Source organism: Halyomorpha halys, unplaced genomic scaffold, assembly GCF_000696795.3.
Source record: "Halyomorpha halys isolate HHAL.00 unplaced genomic scaffold, Hhal_1.1 Scaffold4.1, whole genome shotgun sequence".
NCBI lineage: Eukaryota > Metazoa > Arthropoda > Insecta > Hemiptera > Pentatomidae > Halyomorpha > Halyomorpha halys.
This window is the reverse complement of record NW_027116287.1, coordinates 1,839,919-1,850,650: the sequence shown is the minus strand read 5'-3', so window position 1 is coordinate 1,850,650 and position 10,732 is coordinate 1,839,919. Positions and strand designations below refer to the sequence as shown.

Below are 10,732 nucleotides of genomic sequence, written 5' to 3'. Positions count from 1 at the left end.
AACCCTTATTAATAAAACATATTACATTCAACGTTTCTGCCGAAAATCCAGCCATCCAGACATGATCAACGATAATACAACAGTATCGAAAAAAAAATTAATTATAATCTGTATACCTCAATTTTAGCATCACAGACTCACTATTGGTTTATAAAACTTTACTATTATTCTAGATTTTTTTTTTTACTATTAGTCTAGATTTTTTTTATTTGCATCTGTAAATGTACATTTACAACAAGTAAATGAGATGTTCTATCTGAATGGTATGAGCTGGCATGAGGGAGATAGCACCCAGTGGTGCATCATCCTGACGTTAAGTATATTATTTTATTACATTATAGAAAATTTAGCTCAGTTAAAAAAAAAAAACCTATAAAACACGACCAATAAGAGAAAAAATATTTCTTAATTAATAAATTTACACTATTATATGTTTTAATTTACCTGTATTTGTCACTATAAAATTTAAATATAATTTCTATTCATCACAATTCTGGTATTAACTTAACACAAAACTATTATATAAACCAGCTCAACAACCAAGTTAGGTACATTATCATTTTATTTCACACTAAATTTATGCCTATTTTGTTTGTTATTTCGTCATCAAAAATACTATAAAATTTAGTAACAGATTATCTAAAATTCAACTGAAGGACTGGATTTTAAATCTGTCAAAAAATAGAAAAAAATGTAGTTAGAAATGAAATGACTATATAACCTGGTTGTTGAGCTAGATTATATAATATAAAACAGTAAACTACAAAAACAATTGAAGAATAGAATTTATTATAATGACAAATACAGATAAATTAAATAATAGAATGGTGCAAATGTATTTGCAATTAAATATGTTTCTGTTATTGGTTCTGTTTTATAGGTTTATTTTGATTATGTTTAATTGATTTGGGGATAGTAGTCTGTAAAATGTTATAAATCAATGTGAGGCTGTGATACTAAAATTAAAGTATGCAAATTATAATTAATATTTTTTTTTTGATACTGTTTATAACAAGTCATAATTAAAGCTGTTATTTTATTAAATTGCTCCAGATGATGGTAGGATCGGCCGAAACGTTGGACATGTAATATTTTAATTATTATAAAAAAATATTCTAATACAGAATGCTAAGGCTATTTGGATATTTTTTTAATAATTATTAATATCAATTATTCCATGTTCTAAATAATTAAAAAAAAAAAATTAAAACTATTCGGTATCATGAAACACTACCTTTCTAAGAATGTTCACCTCCCTAGTTAATGATTAAAGTTGAGTATTGTTTGAAACAATGAACACCAGTACCTGGAAGACAGGATTGTTAAACAAGATCATTTCCATAGCATTACACTAGGATCCTCCTTGGGCTGTGTCCCTTCCTTGTCTTCGCCCGAGGGTTCCGTCTCATTGCATAAAGGGACAGTTGAACCCTGAAGATCAAGCAGGAGTTGTCTTGTGAACTATTCTACTTTGTAAAACGTTAATTTTGACAAATATACAACAATTATTTTTTAATTTGTAAATAGGTTTCTAATTTTTTATTATAATAAAAAAAATTAAAAAAATGAATTTAATACTAAATGTATCACAATTTTACTTAAAAGTGGTCGGTAAAAGCCCGTAGCTCAGTGGTTAAGACACAGTCTTACCAATTTGATGTCTATTGGCGGTGCCGGTTCGAAACTGGCCTGGAGCGTCGACTTTTTATTGAGTGGCGGTCCCACAAAATGAAAAACTTTGACCCCCAACCATGGTTAGGCAGTAAAGAACTCCAATGGGAGATTTTAAACAAAAAAATTTTAACCACCAGATAAAACTTGTGAAAATAAAGAATACAAGTTAAATTCTGGACGGGTGAGTAGAATACATACCTGCGATGATTAAAGTTTTGTAAAATGATTATTAGGAATTTCACATGTTTTTCTCCTGGTCCTTCATCCTCTTCTCACTCCCTCTGATGGGTTGCATGTTGAGTTATCCACTCATGCTGTACTTGCGTTTACCACCCAAAAGAAAAATATCTGGTTCAAAACTCGGATCTTTCGCCGTTTCACTTTTGGTTTAGTTATTTGCTAGCTTCTGGTTCGCTGGCTTGCTCATGGATGGTAGTAGTTTCTGGCTTTTGATGTGATGATTACAATAATTTTTAATTGAGTTTCTTCCGTGGAACCCGATGTACACAAATTTCAATTAAAATAATACTTTATATAATTTTTATTTACACCTACCTAAAGCCGTGTTTACACTAGGAATATGACTTTCAAGATATATCCAAATTAAATTATCTAAAGTATCATCAAGGGTTTAATGAATGGCTTGGTTAATATTAATCCTAAAGTGTTCTGGGAAACCACTGTAAGCTAAGATGCTTCTCTCTATTTACCAAGTAGAGAAGTGAGTGGCCACTCGCATTGCCTTTGAATCAAAAGGAAAGATTTTCCCCTGATCTGAGACCATCTCCAAAATAGCCTCGTATTCACATTTCATCGAGTTTTAGGTTGTAACTACGGCACCTTTTATCATTTCTTGCCTCATTCATGTGTGACCTATGCTTCTCATAATGACTTGTTCTAGAAAATATAGAAGAATTTAATTTCAGGTGCACTGACTTAAGAACTGAATGGAAGTTCATTGACAAATAGCCAAGTTAAAAGATGTTCGTTGGTATAACCAAGGGTTTAATGAATGGCTTGGTTAATATTAATCCTAAAGTGTTCTGGGAAACCACTGTAAGCTAAGGTGCTTCTCTTTATTGACCAAGTTGAGAAGTGACTGGCCACCCGCATTGCCTTTGAATCAAAACGAAAGATTTTCCCCTGATCTGAGACCATCTCCAAAATATCCTCCATTTCGACTTCCAACCTGTTTATTATCACCAAACTGGAGTAGAAAACCTAAAGGAACTTCCCCACTTGATGAACGGCGAAAACAAAGAGCATATAGAAGAACAATCCATGATCATCACTTATTATCCACTATGTATCTCAATATTATCCACTATTTAAACTTCAAGCATAAAATTATACAAAACTCACTTACAGCCTCCCTCCGGACATTTGTGAGATCGGTTAGCCAATAAGTGGCTAAAAAAAATTAGGCGTGGGAGTGGTGAGCCCCCAGTGCCTACAAAAAAATGGAATGATTTTTGTTATGAGCATCTTCCAGTTCATTTATAACATACGGGGGTTATCAGGTAACCAACCTATTCTAACCATGGTCGGGTCAAGTTTTCATTTCGTGGAACCGCCACCGAAATAAAAGTCGACCCCCTGTCAGTTCCAGTCACCATGGTACAAGAGTCGGGAAGAAAAAAAGGCTATATATATTTATCTCACCCTAATTTTTGATTACTTCAATAAAAACTATGTATAATTACTAGTCAAAATTGATGAGTCTGGCAAGTATAGGTAGGGGGATTAAAAAATGGCGGCTGTTTCAAAACCTTAAAAAAACATTGATTTTTCATTCGGAGCTTTATATCTTAAAAACTACCAACAACACTAGAAGATATAAGAGAACATTATTTAAAGAAGAGTAAATTTTCTGAAATATTAGCCTTAAAAGAGCTATTTACGTCAAATAGTTCTCGAGATATAGCTTTTTAAAAAGCAAACTTTCTTATAAATCAACTGAAAGATTAGTAGTTAGTTAATTTATTTTAAGAAATCTATATCTCAGGAATTATGTAACGTACAAATGTCTATTAGCACTTAAATTAAAGCTAGTTTAATAGACTATAACGAAATGTATGACCTTTACCTTCGTAGGAATAGTAGTTTTCATGATATTTGCTAAAATAAATTGATTTATAGTTGTTCGGACAATAAATTTGATTTATGTAAAACTTTATTTCAGAAACCATTGGACGTACTTATGTCTGCCAGCGCTCAAATTAAAGCTAGTTAAATTTACTACAAAATAGTTAATTATGTTTATCTTTGTAGAAGTAGTAGTTTTTATGATATTTGACAAAATAAACTCACAAAATGTTAATTTCTAGTTGTTCGTATAAAATGTTGGATTTTTGAAAAAATATAAATTTGGCAAATGAAAATTTGTCCAAACAACTATAAATCAATTTATTTTAGCAAATTTCATGTAAACTATTACTCCTACGAAGATAAACATCATAAGCTACTTTATAGCTCATTAAACTAGCTTTAATTTGAGCGCTAATAGACATCTGTACGTCAAACGGTTTTTGAGATATAAATTTTTCAAAATAAATTCACTAACTACTGATCTTTTAGTACGTCCTATACAACATTTTTATGAAATGTTGCTTTTTAAAAAGCTATATCTCGAAGACTATTTAACGTAAATAACTCTATTAGGGCTCATATTTTAGAAAATTTTCTCTTCTTTAAATGACGTTCTCTTAGGTTTTCCAGTGTTGTTGTTAGTTTTTAAGATATAGAGCTCCGAATGAAAAATTAATGTTTTTTAATCGCTTTGAAACAGCCGTCATTTTTTATTCCCCCTACTTATTCTAGCCAGACTCGTCTATTTCGACTAGTAATTATACATAGTTTTCATTAAAGTAATCAAAAATTGGGGTGAGGTAACTGCCTTTTTTCTCCTCTTGGGCTCTTGTACTACCAGGAAGTCGCTTAACACCCTCAGCTATAAACATATTAATAATAGATTAGCTACCTCTAGATACCCCACATAAGAAGACCTCCTTTCCACGTGGTTGTTTTTCCAATACTGAGCCGATCGGGTTTTCTGAAAGTTAAAAGCAATAGCGTTTACTGAAACTACAACCTATCAAACTGGGCCTACAACTTTATCATCTTGTATTTTTGGACCAGTACATCCATTTGGCCGTGATAGGCATTCAATCATCCAGTATTTTAGAAAGAAAAATCATAAAATTTAATTCATCAATTTTTTACGTTTATTTAAAAAAAAAATTATATTGAACAATTAAAATTGTTGAGTAAAACTAGAGAAATAGAATCTAAAAGAAATGGATACCTCAAATAACCATCTAGCGTTTACAATCCATGTCAACAATTTTTTTTTTATAATGATTTATTTTATTGTCTGCCCAATATTTCTTAAGAAGTAGTTTTAGAATTAAAAAAAAAGAAGGAAAGCTGACATGTGAATATTGAATTTTACACACATAATATTTTACTTTCAATGTTGTAATAATTGTCAAGTTCAAATTGGAGTTAATTTTGAAGCTTGAAGCCCAAGTCCATAATATTACTTTCTCCAGGGACCGGGAGAAAATTTTACATTCCGCCCCATCTTTGTCTCCTTCATATCCCCCTCACTACCTCTTCCATTTCTGTCTCTTTTTCTCTCTATTTCTTTTTATTCCTTTTTCCGTAATTCTTTCTTACAATTTTCCTCTTGTAGGGGAATTCTTTTATTTGTTATTTCCTTCTATCCCTCTTCTATTTGTCCCTCATTTTCCAGGCTCCTGTCTGTTATCCCTTCTTGATCCCACTTTTTTTCGCTTATTGTCGGTGGGCTGCTAAGGTATAAGAAGCTGATTTGCGTTTCGACTCAGGACGCAGCGGGACAAAAGGCTATTGACTCGGGGATAGAAGATGCCTGCTCATTGTATTCGTTCGGGTCAGAGCAAAACCTGATGACAAATCACCCGGTTTAGACTTCAGTCTAAGTCAATAGTCGGATTTGTTTTTGCCCTAGCTTGCTAATATCTAGCATAGGTTGCATTGTTCGTCTAAAGAATACTGCTCTTGCCTTAAATCGCTTATTAATTTCAGTGAGATAAAATAAATTATTAATTCATTAATTATACAACATACCGATTCACACTAATCATTTTAAATGGAAAGGAATAAATATATCACTCAGAAATACTAATAAATAAATACAATTTCGCTTTCATTTACCTGTTTATGAAATTTATTGGAACGGTTAGTGCTGTATTGTTGAATAATTTTGAATCCGTGTTTTTATAGGACATTTAAAGTTTTTAGGCTACCGAAACTCAAATAACCAAGTCTTTGAGACAAAAAAGTAATTTTTTTGAACCCATACCTAGCTATTTTTGGCATATGTTGTGAACTGGCTACTCCTGCCAATAACAGTTATTTATTTTTTCCATCTTATTTTCAATTTTTTTTTTGGGGGGGAGGGGTGAGGGGGTCCTATTAATTGTGGGGAACAATGTTATAAACTTTACTGTGGTGCTGCCTGATAATTGTTTCAGTGCCTTGCTTCTGGAGCTGTATCTTGTTCTCTGCAACCGTTCTGTAGGTCCAGTTCTCCAGGTCCGTATCTATCCTTGTGGCTCCTCCAGTGGGTCCACCTCTTCTGGCCTATGCCTGCCTTTTCAACATCTTCTTCTCTCAGGGGCTCGCCGATACCATCAAGTCCTTCACACTTCGAGGTCGAAGGTTCCGGTCATTCTCAACACCCAGGCTCGATGTTCTTCTATTGCGATGCACTTAACAACATGTTTTACTGTTAGGAACTACGCAGGTAGGGTACAGGTGGTTGATGTTCTTTCCAAATGCATCTTTCCCCGTAACACTCCGTATCCTGTTAGATTCTGTGAGCTCCAGTAATCTAGGAGGACTTATCATTCAATCTTTCATGGACGGTGTAAAGAACATCCTCAGAGTACTTCTGGCTCTCCACCATTCCTCCATAGAGTCCATTCCATTCCTCTATTGAGTGCCCCCCAATTTTTCATTCCATAGGTTCGGGGTCCAACCGATTTTACCTGTCTCTTTGCTTCGTATTTAACAAAGTCCTACTTGAGGTTGAGGTCCAGGGGCATGGCTCCGTCCATAACCTGTACCGCCCCATGTGATACTATTCGCTATGTCTGTCAGGTTGTCAGTCTCCTCTTCTAAACTCGTGTGAGGTTCTAGCTCCATGCAGAGGATGCATACCTCAGGATACCCGAAGCCACTTCTTAAATGACCAAGTTCTGTGTGTTTTTTCTTCTTCCCCTACATAGGAATGTCAAAAAGGTGTAGCTTTCTGCTTCTGTACATCTTTTCCACCTCTTTAACACCTTTGTTTGATTCTTTTTATCCATCTGATTTTTGGTTCCATGGTATCTTTCCAATATCATTCTTCGTTGTGTAGAGGGGTACAGATGGGTTACGTCCAGCAACATATCCCGTCTATCTTGCCTTTCTGTCATAAGTATTCCCTGGCCATTCTCAGCAAGCTGTTCACTGTTAGTTATTCTCCTCCGTGTGCTTAGGTTCTGATCTCAGATCACCCCTGTAATATATTTATATAGATGGATAGAATGAATGAACCTTTAGAACTCTAATTGATCTTTGAAAAAAAATATTTTCAAAACTCGTGTATATATAAATAATTATTTTAATGTATATGTGTATGTATATACATCAACGTGAAATCGAATCTCAACAAAAAAAATATTGAAGGATATAAAGTTCAAAAATCAGGCCGTGCTGTTGATATCCCTCCGTCTTTCACGTCTGTGCATTCATTGAATCAGAGTAGGTTCAAAACTCTTTTATAACTAACTATACACAATGTTTGTAATCTTGCTTTTTATTATGAAAAGACAACTTGATTGCTAGGAGTGGACATTCAGCAGCCATTATGTTTGTTTATTACAACAAGCCGAGTGTATCGGTTGGTTTGCATAGTTTATATTGGGTTTTATGAGGAAATCATAAAAGGTTTTATTACCAGGTAATAGGAAGCAACACGGGATGGGATATAAAATGAATAGTTACCGGCCCAAGGGTTATTACTTGCTCTGGTAAAGGATTTTACCTCTAAATTTATTTGTTTAAATTAAAGAGATGATAAATCAGGTATTCAAATGTAATTCAATTGTAAAATCATTTATTTTATTTTTTTATTTGTAACAGTGTTAATAGCAACAATTAACTATTTATATTTTGTAAAATAAATATAGAAAAAAATAATAAAATTACCACAAAAAAATAAATAATAAAATAAAAATTATTAATATTCATTATTCTATATAGTCTAAATGTAATTCTAGAGTATATAAGTGGATGAATAATTTAATAACGTAATATTGTAATTTACTAATTTCACTGATTATTGTAATTACTAATTTAACTTAATATTGTAATTACTAATTCTGCAAATTTAACCTTATATTGAATCAGCTACCATGGACTACATCTAGACAAAAGACTAACATGGAATCCAAATACAAGACTGAAAAGGCAGGAAACTGCACGTCGATTTCGAATATTACAGCACTTACTGGACAAACGGTCTAAACTTCCTTACAAAAAATTCATTACAAAAGACTGATCTACATGACTGTAATAAGAAAAATTTGGACGTACGGAGTTGAGCTTTGGGGCTCCACTAAACCTTTGAATTCAATCCTTACAATTCAAAATCCTTCGTAAAATCGTCAATGCTCCTTACTTTGTCCCAAATAAAATCAAACATAAAGACCTTAATGTTTCATATGTAACCGATCTAGCCCGAACCAGATATCATTTCTTCCAATATAAATTCCCTAACCATCCAAACCCACTAGTTTTAGCCTTTCTTCCTCTTCCATTTCTGACAATCCTCCGAGGTGCTTGAAAAGAAGATGACCACGAGACCTCTTAATGTAAAAACTTCATTAGAGTACTACCAATGGGTAGTTTCTCTACACGACTGTATCACTCCATAATAAAATACATCAAATTTAATGAATGTATAATTATGTACAGTTGTAAATTCCAATAAACATAATAAAAAAAAACCTTATATTGTAATTTACTAACTTTGCTAATTTTCGTTTTTAGTGTAAATGACCCTAGTGATAGAAACACTTGAAAATAAGATAAATAAAAATGATCATTTGAAAAGTCTTAAATTTAAAAATTATGGCATTTTTATTGTTTATTATATTTATTAGTTATAGAAAACATAGTATATGTGGTATTACGTAGATTTTTACCTTGCGTTTTAAGTTAAATAACATTAAGATCGTTTTGGTTCAATAGTCTACATTCTATATTTTATTGAATATTATAGGATTAATAGTATCTTATCTATAACATATAAAACGGTGGGTTTGCCGAGGTCACTAACAAGAATATCTAAAAATCCACAGTCGGTATCTCAATTGTTAAATGTCCATTTGATTCGTTTGGAACGACGAGGCTTTAATGTGTACATTAAAGGTATTTCGGATGATTTTAAATATTTCAGGAAAGATGGAGCTACTTTCTTTAGTAGTTCTAGTTTATTTTGTATTTGGTAGTAATTGTACTAAAATGTTCAGAAACGAAGAACTAATCTCTTACAACGGTAAGTGTCCAGAAAAAAATAGATGATATTTTTTTTTGTAGATTTCATCCGTGAAATTACATATAAACAGTGTGAATGAGCTTGTCCTACCTAATTGATAAGGTAAGATCATATCAAAATACTATATAAAAAATGTTTTATCTCATTACAACTAACACTTATTCTACAAAAATATTCATCAATTAACAGTAATAGTAACCTTATCCCCTTTTAAAAATGAATTAATGACAAGGTTAATGTAAGAGGTACCTTTTTTTTAACAATTTATTATGGGGGGCATAGTCTAATACAAAAGACACCCATAATTATATACAATGTTATAAATAAAACAAAAAATTAAGATAAAATAAATAGATTGAAATAATAATTCTTAATAAAAGATATAAGTAAAGTTAATAACAAAACCAATGACATTTATGGATTTAACAAAATAAATAATTGACTTCTAATGGGAAAAAAAGGAATTGAATTTAAGAAAAAGATGAAGAGAAAAAATAAATTAAGCTTATAGTTTTAACAAGAGAATTTTAAAAATGTAAAAACAAAATATGACAAGTGAGTACTAAAACCGGATTTTCACTATTTCAAACTGCTGATTTGTTAGTTAATCAACTAATTTCACTCAGTATTGTAATCACTAATTCAACAAATTTAACTTAATATTGTAATTTAATAAGCTTGTCAATTATAATTCACTAACCCTGTCAATTTTTAAATTCAGTTTAAATGACCCTGATGGTCAAATACTTAAAATTCAAATGCATAAAAAGAATATTATAAAATACTAAAATTTAAAAATAATAATAATTTATGATATATTATATATTATATTTATTAATTATTGAAAACATTGTATATCTCATGTTATTTACTTTTTTTTATCTTGTGTATCATTTCTTTCCACTTGCTTTAATCATTAATGTATTTTTCCACTTAGCAGTCCAAAAGGATATATTACTTATTTGTATTACTTTTTATCTGGAAGAAATTACTCTTTTATGACTTCTTTACTTCAACAAACAACGTTTCGGGCAGTTTAAAAACAAATTTACAAGCAACATTTCAACAATTATAAAGCTAATTTCGAATCAGTAAGTTAAAATAAATTGGGTTATTTAAGTATAATTTACTATTTGCACAGTTTATTTTACTATCGTCTACAAATTTACAAATCACCAATATGGAGGGTACCATTGGCCTTCTTCACTCGATTCAGAACCTCCTGGTCAATTTTACCCTCTTTACTTATTATGGTCCCTAGATAAGTATAAGTATTCGTAAGTTCTAGGGGTTCACCATTACACAAAACCTTTTTTTTTATTTGCAAACCTCCTTATCTTCAGTTTCTCATTTCATTCATCCATGGATGCCTGAAGAGCCTCTTCAGAGTCAGCTACCAGTAAGATATCATCCGCATATTACTATGTTCTAGTAGCTGATTTACTTGGGATGCCAGGATAATCGCTGAAG

The 10,732-nt window shown here is 31.7% G+C and overlaps 1 protein-coding gene and 1 long non-coding RNA gene across 4 annotated transcripts in view; both read left to right on the top strand.

Annotated features, from left to right (window-relative positions):
• The window catches only part of LOC106688107 (acid sphingomyelinase-like phosphodiesterase 3b), a 940,469-nt gene that overhangs the window by 660,657 nt on the left and 269,080 nt on the right, over positions 1 to 10,732 (top strand). The window lies entirely within an intron of this gene.
• The window catches only part of LOC106688238 (uncharacterized), a 7,956-nt gene continuing 6,276 nt past the window's right edge, over positions 9,053 to 10,732 (top strand). Inside the window, exons 1-2 of the long non-coding RNA XR_002945050.2 lie at positions 9,053 to 9,135; positions 9,304 to 9,364. This is a non-coding gene — a long non-coding RNA (uncharacterized lncRNA). The remainder of the gene's footprint in view (positions 9,136 to 9,303; positions 9,365 to 10,732) is intronic.